This window comes from Capsicum annuum, chromosome 4 (assembly GCF_002878395.1).
Source record: "Capsicum annuum cultivar UCD-10X-F1 chromosome 4, UCD10Xv1.1, whole genome shotgun sequence".
In the NCBI taxonomy this organism is placed as follows: domain Eukaryota; kingdom Viridiplantae; phylum Streptophyta; class Magnoliopsida; order Solanales; family Solanaceae; genus Capsicum; species Capsicum annuum.
Window position 1 is genome coordinate 74,002,683 of NC_061114.1, and position 13,187 is coordinate 74,015,869.

Below are 13,187 nucleotides of genomic sequence, written 5' to 3' on the forward strand. Positions count from 1 at the left end.
TACCAGTTGGTAGTATACGTTGTATTACATTTGGAATCTTTTCTTTACTTTTGTGTTTACATTTTTTATCAATTCATGCGTGTTCTAGATATGGCTTATCCTGTTTGAGATATTGCTATTCTACGCGACACCATGTGAGAACTTCATAGGCAGTTTAACGACCTACAGAGGTAGTTGGTCACTATGAGAGCAAGGATGTTCAGAGAGATGCAGAGGCTAATGAGGGCCCTGCTGCTGTCGGTTGATGATTGGTCGGCTGGCAATAATAATGATGATGATATTGATAATTATAATTAGAATGTATTTTTTCTTTTAGCATATGTATTTTAATTTTTCTATATCGAATCTATACCTAATGTATTTTATTTTTATTTAATAAAAAATTAATTTTTGGTGGACGTTGGCTTTTTAATTCTTATTTAATTTTCATTCTGTCTATTTCTTCTTCTAAACATGTTAACATATCGACAGTTGGAGGTAAGAAGCAATTTTGAATCCATTGGAAATAGCAATTTTGGCTTTTGAGTTCTTTCAATAGATGGACCGTGTTGGAACAAGTTGGTTATCGGTTGGGTTTCTGTCAACAAATTATCCATCTGTTGCGACAGATTTGTCATCTACTGAATGAAAACATTCCAGTTTGATGAACTGTATTGTGTTCTTCCAGCTAGTGTCCATCTGTTGCAACAGATGGGTAATCTATTGAAAATGATTTTATGGTTTGTTGTATTTAGTTCATGTCTTGCCTTTTTTTATTGATGCCCAGTATTTAGTTCATGTTTTGCCTCTTTTTATTGATGCACAAGTTATTAAAATAGATATTTTATATAATAAATGATAACATTTACGTTCACAGAAATGAGTTAAATATATAAAAGTCCACAACAAACGACAACACAAGTTTTTGTAATTACAACAATCATGGTGGATTACGATCCGAGCATGTAGTTCTTTTGTGGCCAGTGCTCTTACATACGGAGCACTTGTTTCTTCTTGATAAAAATGATTTTCTGACTCTATGCCTCCTCGTATATAGCCTTCTTCCCGATTTAATAGTGCTTGGGTCATTAAATAGAGGAGGTATTAATCTCCCCAAAAGCTCTGCAGGAACAACCCAAGATTTTTCGGGAGGCACCTGAGTAATATGCCCAATATATCCCATTGTTTATTTTTTCACCAAATAATATGGAGAGGAGTACTTATAAATTTTAGTTCCATATTTTACACTGTATTGAGCTCGAAAAGCAGCCATAGTATGTGGACAGGGTATTTTGTCCAAGTCAAAAAATCTGCACGTACAAGATCTTATTTAAAGATCGATCGTGGCAACATCACCATGACCGTTGATACTGAACTTGTAATCTGCTCTTTGATGTGATAATAACCTATTCCCCAGACTGATGTTCATTGATATTAATTTTTCTGCTTCTAGAACAAATGGGGTTCCTGCATCCTCGAATAACACGCCTTTCATGAAAAAATTGTTCATACTTATTGTTTACTATTTCAAACAGAGCCATGATGGGAAATTCTCTTTCATTATCAAATAATGAATTCAACAATTCAGTTATGTTTGACATCATAATATTGTAACTGTACAAAAGAATCACTTAGTACAACATCATACTAAACTTGTAACTCAAACAAGATATTAACTTCATAAGAATACACCTATTTTCCAGACAAAATGACTGGCTCAATCTCTCAGAACCGACACATATGAGATGTTCTGCTGCCTTGGGATGCATATCCGTTATTTGATTGAAATGGTCTAAACACTCCTCTCTACTATATGTTTTAGCTTCTCTATAAAAAAGAGTCACGACCCTTTAATTGTGAAAGTTGGTCCAAATATTCTCTCCAAGATGCCTGATGCAACAACCAAAGTGAGTTGAAGTTAAGAAAATTGAACCCCATCTTTGGAATACTTGGATGCCTATCCGAAACAAAATACAATGCTTCGGTATCTTCGACACAGCCTCACAGTTGTTCAAAAAGATATCCATAAGAGACATCACATTCCTTGTCCGCTACACAAAAAGCGACATGAAAGATGTAATTCTCCGCATCCTGCGCCACCGCCGCTAGCAGAACTCGATTATACCCGCTCCTCAAGAAGGTACCGTCGACGGCTATGCCTTTTCTAAAATATGAAAAACCTTGAATCCAAGCACTATAGGATACAAAAAAGTACTTGAACCTTCCATTTTCATCAACATGCAACGCCGTCTTACTTCCGGGATTTATGGACTCAAGCATGTAGCGGTAGGCATCGAGGATTGCATACGCATGCTCGTGTGTCCCCCTAACCAAGTCCTTGGCAATTCCCATGGACGTATATATCTTTTAATAACTAACCAGGACACCCAATTCCGTTAGAATTTGATTGGACATAACCTTTGTAGAAGGGCCTTTTCCATCGGGGAATCTATTTTTGAAGTATTCACCGAGGACCTTTGTCGTAGCATGAGGATTTTGGCCCGAAATGTGCTCCGAACCACATGTGTGATAGTTTTAATGTTTATGAATGAAAAATTTGTCAGAACTTAAGTACTTTACCACTCTCAACCACCACTTGTAGTTCGGATTAGCACATTTGTAGCAAAAGTCTTTGCTCGGATTAATCACCTTCATTATTCTGAAGTATTTTTTCAAGCAAGAAATAAATAAAGTAGTAGATAGTTGTTTATTGTCCTTGAATGACATTCCCTTCTAAAAATCAATCTCATCATCTTGACTATTTCCAGACTGTGTCGATCAAAAAGAACTGCCCACTGTATTGTCGTATCAACGGGCATAGATGTTTGATCATCATCTGGAATATTCATGTCTAGATCATCCAACCTATCATTAAAGATGTCTTGTTGTTGTTCTTTTTCTATATTCTAGTTCTCATTCTCTCTCGTCTTTTCAACCATTGACACCCTTAATACTGGAATGGATGAATCACTAAGATAAGCATACAACCAATTTTGATCGATTATCTTAAAAGGTAGTACCCTCTGATTTTCAAAGGAGTTGTGCATGTAGATGATGATGAGTTCTTCCAGTTGATAATTTAGTTCACAATACTTGATGATTAAGTTCGCAAAATCATCATACGAAACATCACTTTGGACTGTTATAGCTATCGTCTCTAGCATTTCACCCTTCTTCCAACGCCATACATATTGAATGCTCTTCTCGATCAATTGACCATGACAATCTACCCCTATTGTTATTGATCCCTCCATTAGTGGTACCTAAATAAAGTCATTTATTAAAAAAAGTTAATTGTGATTTTATAGTAACATAAATCCCAACAGATGTGTAATCTATTAGAACAGGTGAAAAATAAGTTACAATAGGTAAGTGATCAGTCGTAACATATTACTTACTTGTTGGGATTCATGTTACACTCCTAAAGCTAATTTCAATAGATGAGTCATCTATTGTAACAAGTGAATTATATATTACAACAGACTACATCAATTGCAGCAGATGAAACACCTGTTGGGATAGATATTACAGTACTAAGGAACCTTTGAAGCTGATTTCAATAGATGAGTGACATGTTACAATAGATAATTAACCTTTTGCGACAGATGACTCACTTGTTGCAATAGACGATGCATCTGTTGCAGCAGGTTACTAATTTAATGCAACAGATATTTACCTTGTTGCAATAGATGACACGTCTGTTGGAATCGAGTTTAGGTTCTGTTGCAATAGGTTACTAATTTGTTATAACAGATATTTACCCTATTGTGACAAATAACTAATCTGTTACAACAGATGGGTCATATGTTGCAACAGATGACCCATCTATTTGATTCATGTTATGGCACTATAGAACCATAAGCATGAATCCGACATATGAATCTTCGTTGCAATAGATGGATCATCTATTGCAACAAATGTTTGATCTGTTTAAACAGATGGCTTGTATATTGCATTCATGTTCGCGTACTATCTATTGTTGAAAAAATTGCACAATAGCAGTTAGCCAGATGACAAATTCAACTAAAAATCATAATTTGACTTACCAAAGTCTCTTGTGAAGTATTGCCAAAGTGGAAAGTGATGTACGAAATAAAATTTGATCTAAGAAATTGGTCAAAGCAGTAGTAACATTAACAACAACAACAACAATGGTCAACAAGAAGAAGATGAAGATCATAATAAAGTAGAAGATGATGATAATGAAGTAGAAGATGATGAATAATGCAGCAACAATAATGAACAACAAAAATTGCTAAGAGAGAGAAAACAATAATGGATGAGAAGAGAGAGAAACATGCTTTTTTCCTTCATTTTCTGTTATATTAGGTAAACATTTGGATCAAAGTGTAAATTTAAAAACTTGTGGGCTATTCTCAAATTTATCCAACTTTATTAATCCATAATACAGTAATTGTCACCTACACTCAATTATTAAAATTTGAGTCACCTACACCTCATTTTTAAACTCTTATGTCACTTTTAGCTCAAAGCTCCAGGAAACTTAGCATCCATCTGATTTTAATGATATCCATTCGAGTCACTCCTTTTTCTTTTGTATTATTATGTTAAAATTTTGGTAGAGTGAGTTTGCAATGACTATAGGACCAAACTTCCTAATTAAGCAGTTGTGAGTATAGAGAAAAAGATGCATAAAATTTAATTTGTTGTTTTCCTAATTATGCAGTTGTGAATATGGAGAAAAAGATGCATATTTAGTTTGTCATTTTTTATATTATAAAAAATAATAAAACTATGTGATTTTTAAATTTCAAAGGTATAAACATAGGTACTCTAAGATTAAATCCTAAGCTTACACTTTCTATAAAGAAGGAAACTTTTATAACAATGATAAAATATATTTATAGGAGTGATATTTATTGTCATAAATAATGTATTAAAATATCAAAATCGCCAAACTTATTATTGGTAATCTTGAGTCTATTTCTATAAAGATGGTTAATTATTATGTATCAAGAAAAAAGAATATACTTGTTATGGAGAGATAATTTTACAAATATTGTATTGTTATAAAAATGATTATTATTATTGTTATATATAAAAAGTTGTAATAGAAAGATAAAATATAACCTTAAATATTAGTTTCAAGAAATACTTAATTGCTATAATGAAGTACTATTATATCAGGATGTTGTTGTAACTTATAGAGATGTCTTTATTGTATTAGTAAATGAATTTTTATTTACATGTTTAACAAATACATTATATATTCATTTAATATATACAATAAAATTAGAAATTAGATATGAATGTCCTCACTAATTCATCGCTAAATTGCTTGTAGCTAACAATTTAATTTTTGATAATACGTTGCTAAATAGAACTAGAGACTCACGTGCAACACACGTAGGTTTAAATTAGTAAATATAATAAAGGAGAATAGTTAGCCTAAAATTATGCCAAGTGGCATCTTGAGAATTAGCCACTTGACATTTTCACAACAAAAATTTATTTTGTAGATTCTTAATTAATTTAAATTTATTGCATATTTATTTCATATCTATATATATAATAAAGGATGGTAGTTAGCCTAAAATTAAGCTAAGTGTCATCTTGAGAACTAGCCACAAGACATTGTTACAACAAGATATAGTTATTTGTATGATTATACGGCTATCAATAATCACAAAGGACCCCACATGGTCACACATGTCACATAATGTCCCAAAGTCAACAATTATACCACATATAGGCCCCTACACAGGAACAACACATAGATAGCCACTATTTATGATTAGTTTTCATCCTTTAACATACATTAGTATACAATTTAACTACCCAACTCAGTCTGAAGACTTAAGCCATAACCTATCTTGAATACTGGAATCAGTTCGCTACATTTCGAACCCATAACCTTACTTCTCATGAATGATCCTGAAGTAAGAAAGGGATGAAATCTCACCTTAAATCCATAATAAAATCAAGAAATAGATGTTAATCTAGCTTTACAAGCTCCCACAAGCTTCACTTTTAAGTTCTTACATTATTTTAGGGTTTAACTCTCAAAAGGTAAGGTGAAAGAATGAGAAAAATGGGCAAAAAGGTTATTTTTATACTTTACTAGGTAAAATAAGGCGTAAATCAGCCTTGTGAAGCGTGATTTACCCTATAATTGCCACGTTGCTTTTCAAGTCCATCGCGGACTTCTATGGGATGCCCGAGATTTATTCGAGGCCCGATACGTGCAAACAAATAATGTAACCACACTAAACTCGACGCTCCGAACTCAATGACGATATCATAAATTCAAAAAAAAATATCATTTTTGTAGAGTTGACCCCGAAATTCAAAATCATAATTTTTTAAATCGAGGATCGAAATGAGATTTAAAGGTCATAAAACCCAACCAAACATATTACCACCCTAAAATCAATGTTCTGGAGGTGTTGGAAATTCAGATTTTTCATTTGAGTTTGTTTAGACCAAATGTGGGTCCCACACCCATATTGTCAATTTTTCAACTTCCCAATCAATAGGTTGAAACGAGTTCAGGTGCATGAGGACCCGAACCAAAGGACAACCTAGTCTAAAATCAATATTTCAGAGTTGTTCGTACAGTCCATTCAGCCATCCATCATATGGATTAAAATATAATCAAACAGGTCCAAAATGAGACTCTCGAAGCCAACAAAAATCACAATATCGCGTAAATGGTACCAAAATGCATCAGAAATCATGTCAATCACCCCACACCCCAAAATACCATAATGTACTACAGAGAGGGGTAAAATAGTCAAATTACATAGAAATACGTATTTTACATATTTCATCAAAAAATTGATCGTCACGATATATTATAAAGGAGAATAGTTTGCCTAAAATTAAGCCAAGTGGAATCGTGAAAACTAGCTACTAGATATTTTTAAAACAAAAATTAATTTTGTAGATTATTAATTATTTCATATTTATTTCATATCTATATCTATGATGTTTTTAAAATAAAAAAAAAAATATATATATATATATATATATATATATATATATATATATATATATATAATATTAAAAGTGTGAATACCCTTAGAAAAGTGAATCAACTTTTTTCCTTCATTAAAAGATTTCACAATAGACAAAATCATCTTTTCACCTTTTTTTTTTAATTATTATTATATTAAATTAAGGACTCCTAAAATATATAGAAAGAACCCTGATTAAATAAATACATGAAAAAAAATTAAAAATCTTAAAATACATAAAACATATGAATCCTAAAATAAAAGAGGTTCTAAAATATATGGAAAGAAATTAAGTCCTAAAGAATAGGTAAAAAATTCATCACCTGTATAAAAAGTTATATTCTACGTGCGGGCAATGGCCATGTCTAAGCAAACACAAAACCCCAACACTCGAATCTTTTTGGAGGTGAGATTCTGATCTTTTGGTTGCATATATGTGTGCATTGTGTTGATATATATATATATCAACAATATGTATTTCTTCAATGTATTAATTTGTATTAACATTATTATTACATATGGCACCAACTTAAGTGCTTTGATAAGATCCTTCACCTTTAGTTTAAGCTTATTGTCTTTTAAGTGTTGTTTTGGTTATGTCCTTAGTCTAATTGTGTGATTGTAATTTGTTATTTATGTTTTGTGGTATTTCATTTTCTATTTCTGATATCGAAGACATTAAACTCAATAATTTTTTATGTAATAAAATCATCCTTATTTAAACTATGTAACATAATAAATTTATAAATAAAAATAACACGAGTAAAAATAGAAAAAAATTGTGCAGAACTCATGTTTAATTTGAAAATCTTTTCTTATTTGTTATATACTCCTAATTTTTAATTTGATTTGGAAATCTTTTCTTTTTGGTTATATATTCCTAAATTGTAGGAATTTTTGGTGGAGAAAGAACTCATGTAGATTAGAAGTTTGTAATTTTATTAATTAGTTACAAATGAAAATCAATTAGAAGAGAATAATATAGAAGTTATAGCTACTAATGCCTTATTTATTTATTTATAAAATGTTTGAATTTAAAATACATTATGTTAAATAGAATTTCTTTTTTGGACATCAATTAATCTATGGAGTTTGGGAGATACGGTTTATATGATAGATAATGAAGGGTCATCATGTTAATTATCATAATAATTCATATATTATAACTGAAGTGGGATTATATCTTTATCAACACAAAAGTTTGAATCATTTTAGAAAACTATCTAAGTAAAATTAGTTTTTTTTAAGACATAGTTTTGAGCTTTATAAGACATACTTTTGAGCTTTAAAGCTTTAAGATTGTTTCATCTTACTTTACTCTCAAGACTTTAGTTTTTAGAAGGTAAGCATAATAATTTTATACTATATTAGTATTAGATTTTATTTTTGACTTTATGGATTTTATTTGTAAGTTTGGATTTAATTATATTATTTTGATATCTTGATTATCATATTATTTTATTTTAGTCACACGTGTATTGCATGTAGTAAAAGTATGAAGCGTCTTAGAAATATTGTTTGAACCTTTTGCCCTTCATTAAAAGTTTCCGCAATAGACAAAATCATCTTTTTATTTTTTTTCTCCAATTATTATTTTATTAAATCATGGAGTCCTAAAATATATGGGAAGAATCCTAATAAAATAAATATATGAAAAAAAATGAAGAGTCCTAAAATATATGAATTTAAAATATATGAAAAGAAATTAAAAGTCAAGAATCTTAAAATATATGAGAAGAAATTAAAAGTTAAGAGTCTTACAATATCTGAGAAGAAATTAAGAGTACTTAAATAGTCTTTGCAATAAATAATATAGTCTTTTCACCCTTTTCTCGAATTAATATTAGATTATATGTAAATTATTTCTAAATTGGATAAATTATAATTACAGAAAAGGGTCAGAAATACCCTTCAACTATTGAAATTGATTCAATAATACCCTTTGTTTACCTGTCAGGCCAAAAATATCTTTCCATCCATCTTTTTGGATCAAATATACCCTTATAACTAATAGAATTTTTTTAAACCATAATTAGAAATTCTATTAAACACATGGCAACTTTCTATTGATGTAAATTAAATTAATTAAAATATTAAATTAAATTGGAATTCAATTAAAATGCTCGACCTAAACCCGACCCAAACCATTAAATCACCCCAACTTGTTAAAGCAAAAGGGGATTTTGAGAGCTAAACCTAATTTCACCGCTAAACAACTGAACTTGGCTAACTCATGTTTGCACAGTTCTCTGAACTTGCCAGTGAGTATTTAGTGATTAATTTAGCCGTGGATAAGATGTGATATTTTTTTGTGTCACTAAACATGCAGCTTGAGCGAAAAAATCTTCAGCATAATGTTGAAGGAATGCAAAACAATCTATGTGTGTATGGGGTGACTCAAAAGCCTAGCACATGAATAGAAGTACACAATTAGATAGCATACGCTATATATCCAACTTCACTTCAGTGTCCGTCTTCTTCTTGTTCAGAAGGAAATAAAGTCTAGGATCCACTTTTGAAGTTTCATGCCATGACTTAACAACATTCTCTATTGTTTCAACATAGAATGAGAAAAATTCTTTCCAGCCATCTTCAGCTCCATATTTTTCAGACTGCAAAAGGAGAATCAAGCCTAGTACATCTCATGCAGAAACTTCCTGGAAAGACATTTTCCAAATTTTAGATTTAGGACTATATCACACAGCTGATGATGCAATAAGTATCTTGTAAAGAATACAAAGCATTGGTGTATTTTGGATTAGCAGAAACAATTATTGGAAAACCTTATCCTTTTTTTCTTAATACCTTGAAGAATTTATATTAGACTGTGAATTGATTTCTAACTCTTATTTTTGTTTGTATCTTGTGTAGTATCCATAATCACCATCTTGACACCAAATTGAGAATTTATTCTTACAAAGATGAGCATTTCAAATTAGTGTCTTGATCTATGTTGCTCAGACCCTTTAAAAATATCGATGGTTGTGTATCGAATCCTTTAAAAAATAGTATATTTTTTAAGGATCTGACACCGATGCGGCAATAGTTTTGAAGAGTCTGAGCAACTTAGGTCTTGATAATGTAACTTGAACTTCCCTTATGTGAACCAGAACTGATAATTTTTCATGCAGAAAAAAATGAACTACATATTATACAACTACAAAATTAGAAATTATTATACAAACTATCTAAAGTTAAAGACGCCAAAACCTAAAGTTCTGTTACTATGATACAAGTCTACAAAATTTACAAGTGTCATCCTATGCTTTACTGGTAAAGTACAGATCTAGATCTTGGACATTAGCAGCATAGAGCCATTTCAAAATGCATCAAAAAACCGAATTAACTTTCTCTAACCTGCCAATAAGTACTACAAAAGACATCTATGCTGGCTTGATTTCAACTTCAGCTGGAGTAACACCATTTTACTTGTTTTGGAACTCTGAACAAACAAAGATATAAGATCAGTAACATCAAGGAAATGAGAAGTAAAGGTATCTTCCATTGCTTCATCCTTGTAACTGGAATTATGTTAATCAACCGTCTACTGATGCCCCAAGCATGGCTATTCTTCTTAATAGCTTCATGTGGTTCAGATCTCTCTACTCGACGGGGTGTTTTCTCTACTTGTAGTTTTAGTCTTCTATTTGTTATTTTTCAAATTCAGCAATGTTAGCTATGTGCCACGTGTTTAATAGGATTTATAATTATAGTTTAAAAAAATTCTATTAGTTATAAGGGTATATTTGACCTAAAAAGATGGATGAAAGGGTATTTTTGGCCCGATAGATAAAGAAGGGTATTATTGAACCAATTTCAATACTTAAAGGGTATTTATGATCCTTTTCCGATTATGTACAAACCCTAATAATATATGGACTTTTGGACCTAAAATATGTGGACACAATATTTCAATAATCAGTTGTCGGTCTGATGAAATACTACTTCAAGTTATTATTAATTATGTAATTACTATTTTTTTCAAATATGAGATCTATATCAAAATCTATATCTATCTATAATCTATATCTATATCTATACTAATACTATACTAATATATTAAAAGTGAGAAGGGTCTTAGAAATATTTTTTGAACTTTTTGTGCTTCATTAAAAATCTCTATTTTAAACAAAATCATTTTTTCACTATTTTCCTAATATTTTAGTATTTAAAAAATAATTAAATAATTACAGTAAATCTTTATTATTAGAAGTCATTGGAATTAATAAAAATTAATACCTTTTTCATTAGTTTAAGAATTCTAAATTAACTAAAGTTGATTTTAATAAGATTTGAAAAAACTAGAAATAAATATAAAAACATTAGAATAATAAAAATATATAAGAAATATCAAATTTGTAAAAGTTTTTAGTAAGTAATCAAAGGTTTTCTAAAGAGTTAACTTTAAAAATAAAAAAAGATTTTAAATATACAAAAAAAATTAAAAAGACAGTCTTACTACAAATATAGTTTAAATCGATGCATCTCTCTTAGCCTCTAACAATAAGGAAAAGATGTATTGCATGAGAAACGCAAAAGTGACGATCCATTAACCGTTTGAAACTTCTGGTGGTAAAATATATATATGCTTACAATAAAATAAATGTTATGTTTATATTATTATATTATAGTGTGAAAGATCTTTGAGAAGTTACTTAAATTTTTTTGCATTTCATTAAAAATCTTTGCAATAAAAAATATTATCTAGTTTTAAATAATCAAAAGTTACACGTACAACTATCTATTTATTTATATAGATAGATAGATAGATAGATAGACAGAGAGTGAGATTAAAATTAAGCCAAGTGACATGTTGAGAACTAGCCACTAGATATTTTTACAACAAAAACCTATTTTGTAGATGATTAATTAACTTATATTTATTTCACATTTATATATTTTTATATAATAAAGGAGGGTAGTTTGCCTAAAATTAAGTCAAGTGTCATCTTGAGAACTAGCCACTATATTTATTTCACATTTATATATTTTTATATAATAAAGGAGGGTAGTTTGCCTAAAATTAAGTTAAGTGTCATCAAGAAAACCTAAATTGTTGATTATTAATTTATATTTATTTCATATCTATATATATCATAAAGGAGAATAGTTAGCCTAAAATTAAGTCAAGTAGCATATTGAAAACTAGCCACTAGATATTTTTATAAAAAAATTTATTTTTTAGCTTATTAATTAATTTATATTTATTCCATATTTATTTCATATTGTGGTGAAAACTAATTAAGTTTGACTCTGGATGAAAAACTATTAAGATTGACTCCCATTGGATGAAAATAACTAAAATTTGTCCTTATAAACGTCTTCTTGAATTATAAATAAATTCCATCAAAAGTTTCTTGCATTATATATTAAACTTTTAAATTATTTCATTTTATTTTATTGAAATCAATCAACCGATTTTATGCAATCCATTGTGATCTTATAGTTATATTGACATTGTACAATGTTTTAACTAATAAATAATAATAATGAGAATGCAAATAATTAATTAGTTGGTTTTGTGCAATCTGTTATGATCCTATTATTTTTTTTTGTCAAATGAAATAATTTTTCAAATGGTAAGATTGAACTATAAAAAGGAAAGAGTTTATTTTGAGAATTCGTCTACATTTTATAATGAATTTTCACTCAATTAATTTTAAGTACTTTAAATTACAAAAGAATTAAAAGTAATTAATCATATTTAATGCAAATAAATTAATTATATTAAATTGAGGTGAAAATTAATTAATACTGATAACTATTTTAATAATAAATGTATGCAGTATTCCGTAATTGATGTACATATTGTGGTGAAAACAAATAATACTGACTATTATTTTAATCGAAGATATATTTTAAAATTTGTAATGTTAAATTTAAACCGCATAAGTCAATATTACGATCATAAAATTGATTTTATTTTATTGAAATCAATTAGCTGGTTTTATGCATTTCGCTATGATCTTATTACTTATATTGTACATTAACTAATAATAATGAGAATGCAAATAATCACTTAGTTGATTTTGTACAATCTACTATTACCGTAGTAATTGTAGAACTTTAACATATCTTATATTCCTTTCTTTTATACTTTATTTAGATAGTTTTATATGAAACTTAGTAATTTAAGTTTTGAAAGGGATTAGACTTATTTAATTTAAAGCTAAATATTCATAATTAATGAAATTATAGTTTACTTTTAGTTTTTGTTTTTCATCAATTACA

The 13,187-nt window shown here is 29.2% G+C and overlaps 1 long non-coding RNA gene across 1 annotated transcript in view; it reads right to left on the reverse strand.

The window, feature by feature from the left end:
• Positions 1-9,246: 9,246 nt before the first annotated feature.
• The window catches only part of LOC107869716, a 28,802-nt gene continuing 24,861 nt past the window's right edge, over positions 9,247-13,187 (reverse strand). Inside the window, exons 3-4 of the long non-coding RNA XR_007054816.1 lie at positions 10,314-10,398; positions 9,247-9,613 (exon numbers count right to left, since the gene is read on the reverse strand). This is a non-coding gene — a long non-coding RNA (uncharacterized LOC107869716). The remainder of the gene's footprint in view (positions 9,614-10,313; positions 10,399-13,187) is intronic.